We start from the raw sequence: 21,100 nt of genomic DNA, 5'->3' as shown, positions 1-21,100 counted from the left end.
GGAGCTTCAGCTTGAAGAATCCGGAAGTTGGCATGGCATCATTCTTCCTCCTCTGCCGGAAAAAAAAAATGATTGTAGCAACGTGATGGATCATGAGTTTCAGCAACACATGTGCTCTTTCGAGGCACAAATAGCGCTGCTTTGGCAGCTTGCATAGTTGAAAAGTTGCAAGTCATGCTGGAGGGGCTTTTTTTGGGGGGGGGGGTAGTTTTCTACACGATTTTTGTTGTTTACACTTCACTGCAAATTCAGAGAGAATTGTTTTTTTTTTTTGGGATTGTGTATGTAACAATGGTGTTTTTTTTTCCAGAGTGTGAAAACACAAATCTTTTGTGATGTGTTGTGACAGACCCTCTTCCTTCTGTGTATTGGTGATCACTTGCCTTTAATTATCAGGCTGGGCGGGGTGATTTCCGGAGAGTGCTTCCACACCTGCAATTGATCAGCGATCACATCACATCCGGTGTATAAGACCTCCGCTGATCTGCGGGCGCCAGATGATTCACGCGTTTTGAGTCCTGTTCCGGCCATTACTGCAGCACATGCTGTGTTGAGTTGCCATTTTGAACTTTGGTGCGTAACATTTTGATTGTCTTTCTTTTTTTTTCCCCATGCCACCCAACCTGGCTCTGCATTTTCCTCCACGGGATACTTGATTCTACACTTTGGTGCCATTCCTTCTTCTCTTCGTCACTTCACCTACCCTAAGCCGGAACTTCACCTTTTTGTTTGCGAGCCGCCATTGTCGCCGAATGTCTCCCATTCGCTTTTGGATCCACTGTTGCCTTTTTACTTTTGTCATCCATAACACCTTTGCCGGTATTGTTGTTGCTGTCGTCATGGGGTCAACTACTGTTGTTGATGGACGTTATTGTGCCCATTGTTCTGCGCTGTTCCCCGACTCTGCTTCACCCTGTCAACGCTCCTTCACCAGGGGCTCGCTTAAAGTGGCGCTCACTTGATCGTTTTCGATATAAAATGTAATGGGAGTGAGGTTCCCCGCGCGATGTGTAAAATGCCTCGAAATAACTTGTGAATTGGCGCATTGTAAATAAAATAGACTTGACTTGACTTTGGAAACAGCTCTCAAAACAATACTGTTGTAGGGTTTGCTGCTTCTGGCAAAGTGCACTTTTAGTAGGTGGTTGTTATTTAAATGCACACTCGGAGCAGGCACGAGAAGCCTCTTTGTGTGTTTAGCTGAGATCTTGTGCACCCAAGTGGAAATGAGTATCTGTGCTGTCTTTTTGAGCCTTTGTATAAGGCCTTTAAATTGCTGGCAAAACCTCCTTTTGTCAATTTCAGATTTTTTTTCCTCTCCCCAAATCTGTACAATTTGTCAATCCATACGTGTTTAGGTGTTTTTTTTTTTAAACAAAGCAATGACCAATCTGAAGTGTTAAAAATTGCTTGCTTTCTTTGCTGATGCAATGTGGGTGAGCAAACATTTTGGGGGAGGGGGGTCCTGAAAAGTGATGATTTTGGAGGTACAGTACAAGGATTCTACCGGACCCTTGCAAAATGTCGCACAAATATTGGTGGGAAGAAACGTAGTTCAAATACTTGAGTATGTTCTTTTTGCTTGTGTAATCACCCACTTGCGCATACATATGAGTGCAGTGCAGTTTAATGGCAGAATAGTGGTCAGGTGAGGGGTGCGCGTGCATGTTGCGGTGGAGGCTGACAGTAAAAAGCGGCCCCATCAAAGAGAAAAAAAACACTTCACAGGAACTTGCCTCGCTTCTTGGCAGGTCCTCATTCTCCAGCCAATCACTTGGCCACGTGCGCATACATACACACTCATGCAGACCTGTGTGTGCGAGCCGCAACTAGCAAACGGAGCACTTTCTCCTTACTCAGACTGAGGTCATATTCTAAGAACAAAAAAAAAAACTTTCCTGGGGGGGATTGTCGAGGGGGGAGGGTGAGAAAAAGTGTGCCGCCATGCACAAAGGGGCTTTCCGTGGACATTTCATGTGGCCCTCAGCAGGTTTTTAGGAATACTCATACAAATTCCTGTAAATGAAAGCTGCAAAAAAAAAATATTTTCTGACTGGATAGTCTTGTGATAGATAGAAAAGGGACACTGTTTTCAAAACAAAAATAAGTTCTACCAGAAGCCATTGTGTCTAATGAAACCGGGAGACGATTGGTAGTTTTTCTCTTGAATCAACAATTACTTGGATCAGTGCATAAGAGACGCGTTGTTCCAGCAGACAGAAGCTCTTGTAGGAAGCATCAAAAGTAAAAAAAAATATCTATGTGCATATATTTGACAGAATTCTACAACAGAAAAATATCTCAGTAATCCTCCTGACTATTGTAGTTGTCATATTTACAAATGATGTTGTCTTTTCACGAGTCTGCCTTTCATGATCTACTCCCTCGACTTTTGTCAGAGCGCAGGCTGACGATTACAGAAACTGCTGCTTTCAATTACGGTACGTTACAATACGACATACAAATGCAAAGACAGCACTGCCCCGTGTTTTATTTAACTCTTCAACTTTGCGCCACTCTCGGTTTGACTTGTGGAGGAACAACTCAAGCATGACGCAAGACAAGCAAACACCGCGTCTGTTTTTCTCCGGCCTTGTTCTTTTGGCTAGACGAACAGAGAAGAAAAACAGACATTTGTACAAATCCATCAACATCTTTTCTCCTCTGATGGCTTGCGTCCCAAAGCCTGCAGCGAGACGAGCTCAGACGTCTGCGTGAGCGTGGCAGCAGACACATGTGTCCTCTGACTCTTTGTTTTCTCTTAAGTGGGACCAGAAAGATGGTAAACACCAGGCGGCAGAGGGCCTGCTCTCTTTTTTCCATAAAGTTGGAGTCAACAAAACCCACGTTCATCTTACGCAAATGAATAAAGCACACACAACAACTGATGCTCTCAGAAGCAGAAAAAGCACAAGTGCATTAAAAAAAAAGCAATGCCCACCAGGCGTGTTGGACATGTTTGGTGATGACTTCAACAGAGCTAAAAATAGAATATTACAATGAGATCTTTTCTGAGGGCCTGAGTCATCTGGCAAATTGAGTGAAGCCACACGGTAGATGAGTGGGGGCTTATTGGTAGATAGATATGGATAGCAGAAGGAAAGAAGGTTGGATGGATGGATGAATGGATTGGAATGCTGAAAGGATAGCTAGCTAGATACCTAGATAGATAGCAAGACAGCTAGCTAGATATCTAGCTAGCTAGCTAGCAACATAGCTTGCTAGTGAAGTCTGTATTCTGCTCATATTTAGTTTGTACTCTGCACATATTTGGTCATGCTGTATATAACTTTCCCATGCCCGCAGGGTAGCTTTGCGTCTTTGTAACAACCATCACCTGGAATTGGAATACTCCTTGCTGAAGACGCACAAACATTGGAATGCGCTAGTTCATACAAGCTGAGAGTCGGTTTCGGAGAAACAAAAGTTATGATATCACACTTTGTGTCTCGGTACCGCCCTTCTGATGGAATAAAAATGATGTGAATCTCTTCCTGCTTCGCACTCGTGACGCGCAGCCATTGTCTGTAATTCGCGGGTGGCCGGAATATTCTGTTATTAAAAGCTTCAAAGGAACTGTTAATCGACTCCAGCCTTTATTTGAAGAACCAACATTCTCCTCGTCCGAAATTCAATGAACACGCGGGGAAGAGGAGGCCGCTCTTCCCCCAACACTAGCTAGCTAAGCTAGCAGATAGATAGATAGATAGATGGATGGATGGGCAGATGGAATTGAATTCCGAATTCTAGAGGGGTCCTCCTAAGTTGTGTTCTTTATAGTTGTCATTTCTTAGCCATGCTGTGTGTTGTTTATGTTTAATGAACTCAAAGTGATTTATTTATTTATTTATTTTTAGTTAATTCACTGCGGCGTCACACCACCGACCCTCTAATGTGTGCTATTTTCTGCTCTTTCTGTATTGGGGAAAGCCTCAGATTCCCAGACGTCGGGGTTGGACTGTAAATGGGGCGCACTTATGTGGTGTGTTGCTATGGCGATACACGGCCCTTCCCCCGACTCCCTCACTCTCCTGCGGTCCCCGCGACCCATTCCCACTTCTGCAGATCACTTACTGTAACCGCATGGGAGATGAGATTACAGGACAGGCAGAACCACCTACCGGACCCACGCCCCTAAACCCAAATCACCCGACCCCACTCTAACCCAGCCTGCACTCACATGACCGCGACCGTACCATGAGCTCAACTGGCTGCCTCGTGGAAGGAAAGAGCAGAGTGTTGGGTATCTGTTGTTTGTCAGTCATTGGACCCTCAGGGGCAGCTTTAAAATGTCTTCACGTATACATCCTTAAAAAGAATCAAATTGGTTTCACTTCCCATTTTTTTTTCTTGATCTATCCATCAATCTATTTTCCATACTGCTTGACCTCATCAGGATGACGGGTGGGGTACACAATGGACTGGTTGCCAGCCAAACACAGGGCACACAACCGTGTAAATCACATTTGTGGGAACACTCTTGTCAATGCGATGCCAGACATACCCCTCACTGATATTAACTTTATACTCAGATATGATTGCGATATGTCACATAAATGTGTTGTGTGATGATATTAAATTCAAAGTTTCACAAGGGATGGTGTTTTGTCCGGCGTAGCCCTCCTATTGTACTCCTTTTTTAACAACAATGTTTATGGGCCAATGTGACCCGCTCTCATGTTTAATCATGAAAATATGTCTCATATTGCAATGCAATCACAAAAACAAAAATGAAAAAAAAAAACAGAGGCCAGCAGAAACATTTTCTTTATTCTAGATTTTACAAACGGGTCATTTTGACCCGCAACATAAGAGGAGGGTAAAGACCCTTAAGATCGCAATCAATCAACATTGACTGTACCTTTCTGTATTTATTGTCTGCCTTTTTCACATGATAAAATCACCCGCTGAGGTTGGGAAAAAAAAAAAAAACAACTAACCGCGCCGCACCTGGTATGACCGCACCACTTTGTGGTGAGGTCACATGACGTTCACCTGAATTCAGAGGCAATGATCGCACTCGTTTTTGCACAGCATACAATCACTGCTAAACAGCTGTGAGGAGAGGGTGACCCGGTTAAACACACACACACACACACACACACACACACACATTCCTGACCTACACTCTGAGATCCACTGTGTACCTGGAGGGGTGTAAGGTGACATACACACAGCAGGTCATTGCCGATGAGGGCATGATACACACTGATCCCACAATGAGATGCTCTTTGTAGCTGGATAAGGAGATAAAGTCATCGTCATCCAAATAAATCAAAGTGTATTGAGTATTGCTGTATGTTATATTTGCATGTTTTGCTACTCCATGTGTGTTAAAGTAAGAGTTGCTTGAAGGTTTCCAATTGCTGTAACATTTCCTGTCTGCAGAGTTTCACATTATATGTGAAACGCGCTTAGCTAGCAAACGTTTGTTACTTTATGGTTTGGTAGAACAGTTTGAATGTCAATGTTTAATTCTCTTTAGTTTTATGTGTCAGTTTTACAGTCACCTTGGGAGTGACAAATGCCGCTGGCCCCCCCAAAAAATGGACTCGGTATTATAATCAAATGTAGTAAACATTTGTTGACCAGTGTAAACAACTTGAAGCACGCACACTGGGCCTCTTCATTGGAGAGACTATTCGTTTCCTCAAAGTGATGCGATACAATTGTCGACCAGTTCTTGACAGCGATCGAGTGAAAACAGGCACTACGGAATACTTAAAAAAAATCTTTTAATAAGTTTACATGTGTTTTAATGAGGTAAAATATGCTTCAAGCAAGTTGAAGGTGCACAACGATGAAAACGTTGTTTATATGGTCTCTCGGGGGTTTCCAAATTTCGTGCCTTGTGTTTTTGTTTTACCGTCAACTAAATTCTGGTCAGAGCAGACATACGTGGAAGGTGTTTTGCTTTATCTCACTTGGAAAGCGCTATGTCTTGGGATTGCATCAGGCTTGTTTGTTCTCGGGCGTCTGGATAAATCCAGTGGATGTAACGTGTGACGACTCAGTGCAATAGCTCCGCTTTGGAAAAGGAAGACTGTTTTGCAGACTGCTGGCATACTGTCAGCGTGTGCGCATGTGTGTGTGTTTTTCCCCGGTTTCGCTTCATACATAGAAAATATCACGTGAGTCTGTTTGAACAAGTTCTCATTTCCGCCCCTCCCCTCCGCGTTTCGCTTGAAACGGAGGGGACATTACAGGAAATGAGATCCGAATCCCACTGAGGTGTGTAAACATGTCGCACGCTTGAGCAAATGAAATTGCATGCAAGATGGGGAGTGACACGAGGAGATGAGACCGGTAGAAAACCGTTTGAACGTTTCCAGTCATTAACCGCAAACTATTTAATGAATGCATGTTCTTTCCTTGTGCACGCATTCCGGCCTGCTGGGCTGACATTCTCTTCATATTTTTGTGGTTAGTGTGCAGAGACCAAGACCGGCCGAGGTGGAGCGACGCTTAAGTGATTCGCCAAATATGGGGAGTAGCCTGCAACCTCTGCGGGGCTGACACATTACTGGCATAGCTGAGCTTATCGGTCCACGGGCACATGGACTCTGAGCCACGCGAAGAATTCCCGGAACACAAGGTACACACTTGGAGGAAGCCGACGTGGACTAACTCACCCGTTGTTGTGTGCATACATACAGAAACAAAAAGCACTTTGCTAGCCTGGCATGTGGACAATTATTGAGCCTTGATTTAATTCAAGGACAGATGGAACGTGTCTCGAAGAAATGTCAGGACACTTTGCATGGCTGCAGTAAATTCCAAATGCAATCACGCCAGTTATTTGCAGCCTTGCAAAGTGGGGAGTTGAAGTCGTCGCACTCATTTTTACCTCCAGAGATAAAGTCAAGAACATGCATGAGGGCCAGTACAAAAGCAGCATCCCAAAAATTCTGCCTTTGCAGCAGTCAAGTGTTCATTTATTAGGATACACATATTGCAGTTGCACTGGTGCTTAAGTTTTCACTTTCATAAACGACAGTCGCCAGAGTATATCTGGGCAGAAAGTTAATGACTTGAATTGAAAGGTTGACAAAATGATTCTTTTTGTTTGTGGTTACGATGCGATACACCCCAAAAGATGGGATGGGCTAGTACCAATACCAGATATCAGTATTGGCACAGTATCGCCCTAAATTCATGGTATCGAGGCTTACCCAAGGATGTCGATACTAGTCACGGATACCCTGGCGCCTTTTTGTGGCCAGCTTACTATCAGGAGCGGAAAAAAAATTATGGTGCAATTCGTGTAAATTGTTACCTAAATTGATACGTTTATTTGCTAAGTGGTATGATACCTTTCTCCATTACAGTATTTCATATACACTGGAAAAAGTCTTTTTGGAATATACACAATTATATTTTGTCAAGTGTTTTTTAAGTAGGTCATACATCTACTGAGAAAAAAAAAAGTATTTGGATCCAGAGGATTTTATTTTGTGCAACGGCTTGACGAAATAAAAATCAACACACCACTTATTTCGGTTTGTTTACTTTACACATGTATAGTATCTGCCTTCATCGACTGAGAAACCTTTTTGCACTCATAGTTACTGTATACTGAACGCAATACGCTACTGTTGCTTACTGCTAGCTAGCCATCTTCACAGTGCGCGATCCATTTCACCATCAAAAGAGCACGTGCGTGGCCATTAATCGGAGTCAAACGACATGTAATATAGGCATTAAATTGAAAATGTGCACTCGGACGTGCAGTGAAAATCCTGCCTCAGGCTTGTAGTGATTTTGCAGAGCCAATGAAAATATATCAAAGCAGCCAGACTCGTTTTCTTCGAGAGCAAGTCAGGCGAGGAGGAAGAGAGGGCTGCCGAGTAAACATGTGACTTCCACACTGCACTTATCTGCTTACGGCTCTCTTGCAGCCGAAACCTCGAAAGAGGTCAAGTGACCTGAGGCGCAGAGCAGACAGAGACTGATTGCAAGGAGGAGCGAATGAGACCGTAAAAAAGGGACAGAAAAGTGAAGGAAGTAGCAAAAAAGGGGAGGGCGTGTGAAGGCCATGTTGTCTTGCCGTTTGTCGTCATTCGTGCGCAGGTCAGGGTTACCGGGGCAAGTCGTTGTACAGAACTTCCTCGTACGCAAACAGCCGAAAGCCTTTTTTCCACACAGTGCCCAAGCAAAATGTCAGCAGGAAAAAAAACTGTAACAGCTCAAATTTACCACCTTGTCATATGACACAGGATCCAGCAAAGTAGGATATTGCCACTAGGCATGGGCCGATTATCAGTTTAACCGTTGAGTGTGGCTTTAGAAATTCAAGGTTTCAATAACAGCGACGACTGGCTGTCACCGGTTATGAGCCGAGGGGACTTCTAAGCAGGGCCAAATATGATTGGTTGCTTGCAGAGTTGAGCCGCGGGGGCCGTTTTTTTTTTTGACGAGCAGAGAGGGAAGGGGTGAGCAGTTACCCAGCAGTGCGACCGTGTTCGTAAGATAAGTTTATTTGTGTCAGTTATAAGTCAGGGGTGATGTTGTTCTCGTAACATATCGGGCCTTATTTTTCGTGCCCAACGCAAGTCTAGCGCAAACTGCCGCACGCGGGTGGAGTTTTCTTTCTTTTGACATTTTCGCAGACGGGTGCAGGTAGAAGTAGGCGTTTGCGCTGTTGTGGGAGCGAACACAGTCGACGTGATTCGCAGCCAATCGAAGCGGCGACCCTCATTCCCTTTCTATGTCACTGTTCTGCATACATGGTAAAAGGCCAGTAAATTATTATTTTGTTTTTTCAAAGGGGCTGCCATGGTAATTTTCCTGCGTGGTGTCTATGTGGCAGTTCTGTGGGTGACGGTGTTGTGTGAATGTTCAGTTGTTTCGGAGCGGCTCCCGAGGTGAAACGGCACCTGTGTGAAAGTTTATTTCGTAATGCGAGGCGAGTGGCGTGAGTAAGGTATTTTACACGTCACACCAGATGCTGAAATACATGATGGTGAGATGGCCTCTTTGCTCAATTCTCTGCAAAAACTCCATTTCGACTAAACGATACGACTTCATGTGCCGCCTACTCCGATGTCGCAATATTGTGGTTTTTCTGCATAAAAGAGTCTTGCGTTTTGCCGCCCGTGCACAAATGCCTCAACCCCCTCAACATACAAAAGCAGACGAAGAGATCAGTGAAACGAGTTAAAGATGACATTGAACACACGTCTTGTTTTCAAATGCTCTTTCCAAAACACCCACCTCGAACTAGCTCGGGTGTCGCATAACAGAAACTCGATCTGGACCGAGTGTCCATCCTCGCTGCGATGTACGGTATCTTATCCCGGCGTGTTCTCTACTCTACTCTACTAACAGCAACGAAAGATCCAAACAAGCCTCTTCCTGCAAAACAGTTGCATCAGAAATTGGATTTACCCTACACTGACACAATTCCATTTTTTTTTCAGAAAGATTGACAGAATTTGGATATCAATCATCGGTACCACAAGGACAAATTACTGCATGAAATCGGATCTTTTGAATGGAATCAAGCCGCTTCCGAATGTGGATAAAAAAAATCCACATTGTTTGATATCCGTCCACTGATATCAATATCAGAAAGTGGCTAGTTCAGGCCCGAAAAAAAGTTTGCATTCATTCATGCACATTTTTAATCTTCTGTGAAGTTGCAACAGAAGATCCGTCATGAATGCCTTCTACGTAGAAAACCAGCGGAGCAGGATATTGGCCACACCAAGCGATACGCGGCATCCTGCGATATTATAATCAGCTTTTGTTCTGAAGTACAATATGCTTGTCAGGCGGTGACAATTAGAACACGGCGAGTGACGTTGAGTATCGGCTGTTACGAGTCACACCCCTGTCGCATAACTGCTTCATTCTTTTACACGCCCGGCGCCATCCCACCTCTGTCGAGTCTCTGATGCAGTGTTGGTGATGTAAGACTGATCGCATGTATCAATATGGCAGATTATGCAAAATCGGTGATCAATTGGAATGTCATAATTTGCTGATCAATCAATGATGTCATTGATCAGATGCACAAAATAAGACATGACGGTAAAAATAGTCTCATTCACTCCAGGGATATTCTGTGGTGCTTTTGTGAATAATTAAATATTTCTCAGTGTATACAGGCAAACTTTTTTTCACCAATATTTTTTGAATACTTTTTTATTTTATTATTATTTTTTTCACCAGCCATTAGCTATACGCAATGTTTGGCTGTTCGTGGACGGGGCCAGTCCTAATCCTCAGCAAATAGCCAGGGCCGACTATACGGTAAATGAATTTAAATAGATTGGTGCATCTTTTGATCAGGTCGGTGTGCTGTGATTTTTTTTTTTTTTTAAACACGCTTATCATGATCAGCTCCCAAATCCTGATCATGTTTAAGCCTAATTTATAGCAAGTATTACAACAGTTTAGATCCTATTGTGGCGACATGACACAAATTTGCTCAACTTTGCCGGCACAAATGTAGAGTCAAAATTACAGTCAAAATATTTGGATACAAATATGAATATAAAACACTCCAATCTTTTGGAACTCGTAAGCACCTTGTAAGACCCTCCCGAAGAACTTGTTGCCAAACTTGCCACACGCATGGGAACATGTATTTTTCATGCTTCCGCCTTTCATGTTGAAATTCCACAACGGTATACATTTGCATAGCGCGAGATGTTTTTCAAGGACTTTGCGAGGAGGGGGCTGATGCAATTGCCCCTCTTTCTTGCACATGCTTTTTTTCTTTCTTTCTTAGCAACACACCGTACTTAACCTAGTAACACACTGAGGGTGCATGGCAACAGGCGTACGAGTTCCCCCCCACCCTCCCTTCCTACTCCCCTTTCTGCCATCATCTTTCACTTTGTGCATCCATCTCCATTTCTCCCCTCCATTCCGGCAAATACGTTTGGATCCGAATAAGCCCACGTATTTGCGCGGCTTCACCCGTATGTGATGAAAAACAAAAATAAGCCCTTTTTGTTTTGGCCGGTGTTACTTAATCTGTAGCTATGGAAAAGCAGGCAGAGAGAGGAAGGGGGAGCGGGTGTAGGAGGGAGGTGGGGGCAGCGCTCCCAGGTCCCGACCGACCGGCAGCCAATCGTAGCGCGGGATTAAGCCGAGGCAAGGATAAACAGGAGCTGTTGCTGCTGGTAACAGAATTGTGATTGGCTCACCGGCGTGCTTGCTCAATGGGATAGGTGTCTCGGAGTGGGGGGCACTCCAGTGATGTTTTCCATGTGTTTATTTGATGCTGTGATCTTTAATAACCTTGTTAAACGCCCCGCCCCTGCCACCTCCATCCCCTTTTGTTGTTGTCATCCACCAAGGCGTATTTTCTCATGCCTGCATCCATGCCCCTCAACACAGGGCCCGTCACGACAAAGTGCGTACATTTGTGAACTTTTGTAACCCAAAGTGCAGAGGGGAATGCGGCGATGCAAGAGTGAAAACACACAAGCGCACACGCAAGAGTTACGATGCGGCGCCAGTGCAAAGGTCGCTGTCACCGCCGCACGGTCCATGACGCACCTGCACTGTTTTCTCAGCCTTCGGACAACGTCACTCTCGACTTTACTGCTGTAAATTTTTTTTTCCCTCTTATAGAATGACTCTTCTTGCAAATTTACAGTTACTCTTGTACCATATCAGCTTTATTTTCCCATATTTTGGTTTAGATTTTTTTTTCCCTCATGGATTTCAAATTTTCTGTCTCGCATTGTTTTGTTTGTTCGAATAAATATGACGTGATTCCGGGAACACTTTTCGAACCAGAATAATGACTTAAGTTTATACACATAATGTTGGCAACATACAAATAAATGCATTCTTGTAACACGTTTATTTTTTAGTTTTTTTGCCAAACTTTACACATTTGTCCACAAACATGACTTTATTTTCATAATACTTTGCCTTTAATTCCATAACACAACAAATCCATACTTTATTTTCATAATACTTTGCCTTTAATTCCATAATTCCAAATCCATTTTTGCAAATGACAACTTTATTGTGGCATTATGACTTTACTTTATTGCGACTTTTTCTCCAACGATGCCGCTGTTCTCCTAAAACTGTGTTGATTGTTATTGTTTAAACGTTAATTGTATTACACACTCTATATTCTGTCACCTTTTTTCCACTCATAATATCGCAAAATAATTTTTGTATCATCACAGCTTTTTTCTTCCAAGCTACCAACTTTTGTTGTTGTTGTTGTTATTAACAATTATTAACTTACATCACTTTTGATTTCTTTCTTCTTATTTGCCGATCTTCCCGCATTCAAACGGCTTTCAACCACAACCAAATATTGTCCTATGAGGTCACCAATGACTGTACATGACATGTCCCCCCCCCCCCCTTGTTTTGGTCAGACAAGACGAGGTCAACAATGTGACGTCCCGAACGGCACCACAACAACATGTTGCATCGTAGCGGTTGAAGTCTGTTTTCCACCGGGTCAGTCGGAGCTCACCGCTGCCGCACACGCTGCTTTTTGTTGACACTCGACTCCTTCCTGAAAGAGGCGGGGCTACACACGCCAGGCATTCCTGTTTTGCTTTGGAGACGGTGTCTAGGCGGCGGCCAATGAGAGGGGCGGGGATTATCACGTGTGCTTTTGAATTAATCAAACAGCCGCCAATGAGAGGGGCGGGAATGATCACATGTGCTTTTGAATTAATCAAACATCCTTTCTGTCCATGTGTTGACAGGCGGAGATTTTTTTTTTTTTAATCAGCTCACTCAAGGAAGAAAACACGCTGTTCCGTAATACCGGGATCAAACAAGCACACGCTGCTAAGCCAATTAAAAAAACAACAACAGTGTAATCTCCTTTATGAAAAGTGCACGCGCGATAGCTAACGTGCGGCTTCTCGAATCGTTTTCTTGAATTTGTCGAAGACGCGCGGTATTGTTTTTGTGCACTTGGCGGTTAGAGCTGGCCGGCGCTGCACACGTGCTCTTGTGCGATGCTGTTTTTGTTATCGCGGCAGAGTCCGACGGCTGCCCTGTGACACCTGCCCCGTGGTTGTTGTTGTTTTACTACCACCCGTTGTAAAATCATTCATAAGAACACAGCAGCGGCGGTGTTTTCTCCCGTGTTGTTCCGACTCGAACGGAACATTGTGCGCGTATTGTCCGCTCGCTGCTTTATCTTTCGAGACGAAAGGGTTGCAAAATCCTGGGAAAGGTCAAAGAAACTTTCCACGGGTAGCCCACGGGACAGGAATAACCTGAATGTTTGCATGCTAGATTAGATAATAACCGGAAAGTTCAATAAAAGATAAAAAAGAATCGGGAGAATAAAACCATTGCAACGTGTTGCTCAGCGCAGGACACTGATTAAGGCGCTTTCGAGAAATATGACAAAAGGTGACCTGTGTCATTTGCCTGACAAAATTAAAATATTGATTTCGCACAGTACATTCCGACAAAATTCCAGTTTGGTTCCAACTGATTCATAAAGTGATTGGATAATTGTGTCATTGAAATATTTGTTTTTGTTCCGCCCATTTCGCAACCCCGTGGGCCGGAACAATGCATTAAGATCCAAGACTGTCAAACAAACTCGAGCTGCTAGAATTTGAAATGTAAAATATAAATGCGGTTAGCAAAACACTCTGAGCGCAGAAGACCAAAGGTTAAACTGTGTACAGAAGCGATCGGAACGAGGTGGTGAAGCGTCTTATTTGTCGTTGGTAGTTTGGTAACAAAGCTACATCCCGGTTGAAGGAGCATTGCAGAAAATATTACGTTTGCCTGATCGGTGCCATTTTGATTCCCCAATCATGTGGCCGGTGAACACATTGTTCATGAAATGTATAAAGACAGGCAAAGTGGGCGCTCGTTGGCGTTTTGTGATTTCCATCCGCTTTGCATGTATGAGGGCGCCTCACGAGGAGCAGCTGCACCGAGTCGGTTTCCCGGTTTCGGTGTTTGCGCGCCAACGTGCGCTCCGTTGTTTCAGCCTTTGTCATCAGCTTTCGCGATCCGCTTTGCTTTACGTCTAAAATGGTGGGAGAGAGTTAATCTAATCAGTGCTTTCTTCTTCTTCTTTTTTTTTTTTTCTTGACCATCCCCGCTGAGCATCCGAGGACAATCCCCATTTGCTTAATCACTGGACACCTCACCCCTCACAGACAACGTTGTTACCAAAGTCCAATGAAAAGTATGGCATGTTTTCAATGCGTTAAGTATACATGACCGCCTTGTTCGTGTAAAAATTTAGAAGACTTGTTTATTGACATTGCAAAGAGACTTTAAGAATGTCAAGTTTGACTTACAGCATCACCCGTCTTGTCGCTTTCATGATTAATTGCATTTAAGGATTTTTAAAAGAAGCCAAACAAATTCAAGACGAGTCAAGTCAAGTACAACTTTATTGTCAAATGCGCTGTGTAACATACAGCACGGATGAAATTTCCTCCCTCTTAAACAGACAACAAGAGGAGCCGCTGCGGGTGCCCGCGCCGCCATCAAAAGAACACTTAACATTAAAAAATGACAAAAATAATACAACCCAACACATAAAACAGACAGTCGTGCCATCTTAACTTAAATTGTAGGTCAACCAGCGTCTGGATTCGGATTTTGTTTGACAATTAATGTTCAACTGTGATCAAATCTCTCGTCTCAGATCTAATTCCGAGTGTGTAGAAAACAAAGAAGGGTTGAGCCAACTGCAACCCCCCATGAGATTCTTCAGCTCTACCCGGCAACTGCAGCCTGTGCGCACTCAGAAATCAAAACATTCGAATCTTTGTCGGTGCCCACGAAGGAGCCGATGGGTCTTTGTTTGAACTGTTCTTAAATAACCCTTCCCAGTACAGTAGCTTCCACTATGCACGCATGGTGCGTGGGAGGTCACTAGAGCGCTGACGGCCGCACACTGGCTGACTTTTGTAACGCCGAACCTAGCGGCAACACTCATTGACGTCTGACTCTGAACAAGAGAGGAACGACAAAGACGCACTTTGTTGCCTCCGTGGGCGTCGCAGTGTTCGCTCGTTGGCCGCGTATGCGTGCGCGTGTGCGTCGGTTCGTAGGTGTTTGCGTGCCGTGATGACAGCTCGCTTACTTTCTTCCACTCCCTCCCTCTCGCCGCCTCCGTACCACCTAGGGTAGGTGCACATGAGTCTATTTGCGGGCTGCATTCGAGTGCGGTGTGTGTGTGTGTGTGTGTGTGTGTGTGTGTGTGCGGCGCAACCCCGCATACTCTCTCTACTACGTCCTTTCACGACAAACATGAGTCGCCTTTCATTCAAAGACAATCCTCTTAGTTGGCAAAGAGTCAGTGGATGCCTCTTCAAACACGTACGCCCCCCCCCCCCCCCCCCGAGGGCTTGTTTCCTTTTGATGTGGGTCTTACTCAGCCATATACGAGAACAGCAGGTGTGTGGCGGCCGTCAGGTGTGCTTGAATGTGTCATCAGCCATATGGTCCTTTTTAGCTGCTAACTACACACCTAGCCCACCTCAAAGCAGCCCCCGCACACACACACACACACACACACACACACACACACACACACACACACACGCTTTCACCCAAGCAGCTGCACAATTTGGAAAGCACGCTCCGCTCGGCGAATGGCAGCGTTTGGTGTCTTGACACAAAACCAATCAAGGTGGCAGCGGGCTGAAAGCAGCTCAGCCAAATTGGGGGACAAGAACGGAGCTTGAGGCCAGCGGCGGCATGAACCGGTGTTTGCAAAGCGGTCGGCGATGAGAGATTAAAGCAATCAAAACATGATGAAAGGATGAATTGTTGCCTTTCTGGAAGTTGATCAAGCGACGTGCGAGAGTTTAAAGACTCGGTTCGTACTTGCTGGAGCAGCTGGGGGAAGAGCGGTGAAGAAGGAGGCTTGGAACGAAAGCTGCCAGTTTGACTGGGCAAGGCTATTGAATCAGCAGAGGCACACTTGCGCTCACATTCACTTGTCGGGATGCTTTTTGGACTGTCGATCTTCTGTTTCGAAGTAGCTTGAGATTTTGTGTGTGTGTGTGTGTGTGTGTGTGTGTGTGTGTGTGCAGGGTTCCCACAAGGTCCTTAAAGTTCATAAAAATCCATAATAAAAGTTGTAAAATTTTGTTCTTGTCCTTAATTTTCAGGGAAAGCTTCTAAAATCAATAAAAATCCTTAAAAATTAACCTGTGGTGTTCATTTCATTTGTGTATGTCATTTTCCCCACCCTTCCAATGAATAGTTTTGTCGGAAAATGCGCCTGGCGCCCTTCCCCTCAAACCAACCCGCTGTCGTGCTACATACCTTCCTGGTTCCCGCTCTGCTTTTCCCGCCGTCTCCGATCAGTTCCGATGATGATCATGTGATCACTTTGGGTCATTTCGGGCCAATTTAACATAAAGGGTTAGCTGATTGCCCCTAAAAATAAAGATGTGCCCTTCCTTTGGCAGCAATTGTTTTGAACACCAGCTCAGTGATATGTGGCTTTCTGTTCAATAAATCCACCGTGAATCCCCTGCTGAATGGAGAAAAGTCCTTAAAAATGCATAAATTAGCCCTCAAAAGTCCTTAAAAGGTCTATAAATAAAAAGCAAGTGGAAGAGTGGGAACCCTGGTGTGTGTGTTTGATAAAGTGTGTAAGTAGTTCTCCTGATCTTGTCATCCACACGTTCCACAATCAGTCAGTCAGTTTCATTGCTGCCCTTGTGTCTTGGCCAGCTGTCTCTTGCCTCCTAATCCATCATTTTGTCTCGACGTCTTCAGGTTTTGGTTACTTTTGTGGGATCCCTAATTAAATTGTATGCCTCATTGACTTTTTTTTTTTTGTTTTTTTTTCTGTTTGCAATAAATCTTTTTGGGGTTCCCCAAAGCTGCGTTGCACTTTTTAACCACCCTGTTCCTCCACCGTCAAACCATCGACATTGTGAGTACTGATTGGGCTACAGTAGTCAACTGGTTTCCAACATCTGGAATTCATACCAAGGTAACTTTTTGTACTTTTTTTTTTTTTTAGGGATTGATTATCTACAGGTGCATCATCAAACTAGAAAATAAAATGTCCAGGGTGCAAAAGAAGTAATTCCTCGAGTACCATCCCAAACCACCACACCCCACTACCAAGGCATGGACAGACAGCTGAAATGTCCAGAGGACTATGAAGCTTTGGACATTGATCATATACCAAAAAAAAACCCTCTTCTATGCCAGCCAGATGGTGATGACACCATTCCACTACCTCTCACTTCGACGCAGGCCCATGTCAGACACACTTGGCTTCAGCGCAATCCTCCCTCACCATCTTTTGGAGTTTGGCCTCAAAGGTGACCATCCAACTTGTGACATCACTTTGGCGACAAACTCTGTTAAGAAGCACCCAGAAGAACCCAGACCTGAACCCAAATCCAGGGGTGAAAAAGCCGTGGGCTGACCGAGCGCACCAAGAGACTCAGTTGGCTCATGGGTCATACCAAAGCGGCGTAACGAATTGCATCGTAATCTCCTCACTGCCATGTAAGTTACGACCACGATACAAAAAAACGATCCAGATTGTGATTTAGTAGCTGGAGTCATTCATGAAAGAAAATCAATTTGCCCTTTGGTTTTCAACAGTTGAACACGGAATTTCATTTCCTCCAAAGACGCTCGCATGACAATGAATGACGCAAAAAAGTTGCATCCGTCTATGAGCTTCTTGTGTGTTTTTTTTTTGTTGCCAGCCTCTTTAGGTTCCTGTAAACCTGTCAGTATGTTGCTGCCAGGTCACCGGGGCTGAACCCTCGGCCTGCACGGACAATAAAGCGGAGAGGCGTGTCATCGGCACACGTGCTGCCAACTGTTGCCGGGACACAAAGCGAACATAAAAAAAACCACTTTAGTGACTGTGAAGCCCTGCCAAACCGCAGACCACCACCGCCCACCTCCCATACTGTGTCAACCACCACCCCCTGCCCCCTGCCGACTCCCTTTGACGACGGCACACTCCGAAATCATGAGCCTCACACGCGCCCGCAACCCATTGTCCCAAATGAATGAGTCGAGGGGCGTGAGTGTGTGCGTGAGGAGGGCTCGAGTGTGCGAGGACAGCTGGCTCTGTGGCTCCATCAGTGGCAGCTGCCCTGGCCTCAAGCCCTCGGGGTGGAACCGTGCAGATTAAAGGGTTGCAGGGGTGGGGTGCAATGCGCGTGTGTGTGTGCGTGCGTGTTTTTTAACGCAACTGTGGTCAATGCACGACAGAATGCCACTAAAGGAGCCTTCTTTGTCCGGGTATCTTGTTTGCAGAACCTTGTTGGCTCCCTGCAACTTGACAAGGACTAATTTCATTTCTGAAAACAGTCACAAAGGAGACAATAAAGATGGGTCAGGAGACAGCGGGGATGAAGGTCATGACAGACACCAAGAGTTGTGGGACTCCGCTGGGGAGCCGAGTCGAGGGCAGCCGTCGTGGCTTAGCAGCAGCAGCTGTTTGCCCTGCCAATATGATATCTGAGCCAAACAGGACAAGGAGCGCAATGAAAACTGTGACCACTGTGCGTGCAGAGGCAAAAGATGGCCGTGGATTCGTGCCAAGGTGTATCATGGCACAACTCCACTAATGTATCCTTGCAACTGTACAGCCTATTGTGATCCACTAAAACTAATCACAAGATGCCACTTGCATGCTTTTCCCACCGTACGGTACCCGCGCAGCGCGAAACGGCTCTGCTCGCTGTTGATGCTTTTTCAAAGAACGAGCAGGTCCCTTTTCTAGGCAGGGCAAGGCGGCTTTATTGATATCGCGCATTGCATACGCAAGGTAACTCAATGCGCTTCACACAAATTAAGAGCCAAGATAAATGCATTTACAAACAAAGGAGTTAAAGACATTTGAAAGTAAAGAAATAGAAAGTAGCTTACTGAAATGAGTAAAAGAACAAACGGTGCAAAAACAAGATTCAGTCAAAGGTGGGGGGGTGTTTTTTTTTGTTTTTTTTTTTTTTTAACCTAATCTCGTCACTCTTTAGCCTGGGTTCAGACATGTTTTTGTCTATTTGAGGATAAAAAAAACAATTATTAAAGCTGCAACAATGAACCGGCCCTTCCACACCTGATTTCATGGCCGCAAAATGAAATTAACATCAAAGCTCCGCCCACATTGGATGGTGTCAGGAAAAAAAAAATTCTCCCACATGTCGTGGATACCTGCATCCAATATGGTGGTCATTTGGGTGAATTCCTGAGTAAGACTTTGTCAAAGGCCTGGAGAAGAATTAGCCCAGTGAAGTCAAGTTAATACAGGAGCCCCGCATTTGTATTTCGAAACAGAAAACAAAAACGCGTCATGCAGGTTAAATACTGTTCCGCTTCAGTGCTACGAGTGCCGCACACACGGCAAGCTTTTTCCACCACAGCCGTGCTTCCACACACCCTCTTGCCTTTTGCTTTTCACAGAAGATAACAAGAATGTTCGGCCACTCTCGATTGCGCCACCATGTGTGACGATTATCCCAACCCACTACAAAATTCGTCTTTCGCTATGACCATCAAAACTTGAGTCAATATCTCCGGAAGCAGAATTTTGTATTCAGCTTTAGATTTCAGTACGCAAAGACAAATGTAAAAAGTGCCTTTTCTGTGACGGGATAAGTAGACTTTGCCTGTTAAATGTCATTTCCAGGCTTGTTCTTATGCGACAAATCCAGTTCTGCTACAGTCTGTTGACACAGACAGGCCATTCTGAGCAGTGCAACAACGCCATTTTCAAAGTGAGATTTCGAGACAGTATTCGATCCATTTTATCGAGATGCAGTTTCCCTCGAAGTTGTGTGACAAACGCATTGAGCTGAAGGCCTTAAATGACTCACCATGTCAAAGCCAGACCAGTTCAACAAATCGGGAGTTATCTATAGTGAGTGAGGAAACTAAGGTAAACGATCGCGAGTAGTGCATCTCAGGACACGTGTGTCATGTTTACATTATTTTTTTTTTTTTGACACACATCAAACACGAGTGACATGGGATGACTCTTCTTACACCATCGCACTTTTATCCTCATCTACCCCATCCGCTGTAAACCCAGTGGCCCCCTTGTTGCCGAGGCAACACGTCTGTCTGATCCAGAGTGACGGCTCTATTCAAGTTGTCATTGCCTCCCGTGACGACCAACGAGCGACATTTAATTGGGTCGGAGGATGCCCCAGTAATTAGATTGACGGTTGATGAGATTAGAGCGCCTTTGACAGTGCTTTTGTCTCACACCAAAATAATGTTTGTTTGTGTAACAAGACAAAAGACCACGTCTTGGAAAATGTCGAGCTCAAATGTCGAGCTGCCTGGGATCAGGGAACTCGGTTAGAGTCGGAAAAACGGTTTGGATTCAAATTGACTGGTTAAATTAAAATTTTTTTTTTTTTTTTTTTTACGTATCGAATAATCTTTTATGAGATATCCCCAGCCAGGTATGAATCAGTAGAAATCGGTTCGATGCTGCTACTGATTCGTGGGTTCTTTGAATTTCATTATCTTGAATATTTGAGCTTTACGTGAGACATGTTTTAATATTACGGAATCAGTTTCTGCTTGTGCATTTCCTGTACTGTCAATTTGATTGTATTTTTTTTGTATTTTGTAACTTTATTGTGCAATGATCAAAACAATCATGAGTTGCAGCTCTACTATCTTGTGACATTAAATTTATCCTGGCCAAAATATTGTGATATTAGCTGAGCACATCTTTTCGCTCACTCCCCACAACTGATTACACACAAAAAAAAAGGCTCATCCGGTCATTCAGTGACGATTGTAAGATGACGGACAATTTAACAGCCTGACTATAACGATCAATGACCCGTGTTTTGTTCGAATGGTTCATTTGACTAATTGTTCACTCATTCCGCTTTTTGTGAACCCCTCATCATCGAGGTCTAATACACAGAATTAGTGCTTGTGGCACACTGCAGTTTGTCGGTTCGGCATTAGCCTCCCGTGACAACGTAAGTGGGTCAAACGCAGCATTAAAACATCTCCCCATGCCAAGACACACACAGAGCGCTGTTTGTTCAACTATTAACCTGTCATTGTGTAGACGCTTAACTGTAACTGTCACCATGCCCGAACTGTAAACCCACGAGTCGCCTTGAGACGTCATGACTTGCATGTATTTCAGATGTCACCCCCC

The 21,100-nt window shown here is 44.5% G+C and overlaps 1 long non-coding RNA gene across 4 annotated transcripts in view; it reads left to right on the top strand.

Annotated features, from left to right (window-relative positions):
* Positions 1-285: 285 nt before the first annotated feature.
* LOC109517510 (uncharacterized) overlaps positions 286-21,100 on the top strand; it is a 183,758-nt gene continuing 162,943 nt past the window's right edge. Inside the window, exons 1-2 of one of the 4 annotated variants that reach the window (XR_002168558.1) lie at positions 286-573; positions 6,429-6,595. This is a non-coding gene — a long non-coding RNA (uncharacterized LOC109517510). Of the gene's footprint in view, positions 574-6,079; positions 6,307-6,428; positions 6,596-21,100 lie in introns of those variants that run through there. The other 3 variants (XR_002168557.1, XR_002168560.1, XR_002168559.1) reach the window with 3 other exon arrangements.

Source organism: Hippocampus comes, unplaced genomic scaffold (genome assembly GCF_001891065.2).
Source record: "Hippocampus comes isolate QL1 unplaced genomic scaffold, H_comes_QL1_v1.1 scaffold4, whole genome shotgun sequence".
Taxonomy (NCBI): domain Eukaryota; kingdom Metazoa; phylum Chordata; class Actinopteri; order Syngnathiformes; family Syngnathidae; genus Hippocampus; species Hippocampus comes.
The sequence above is the reverse complement of the archived record's forward strand: the minus strand, read 5'-3'. Positions and strand labels throughout refer to the sequence as shown.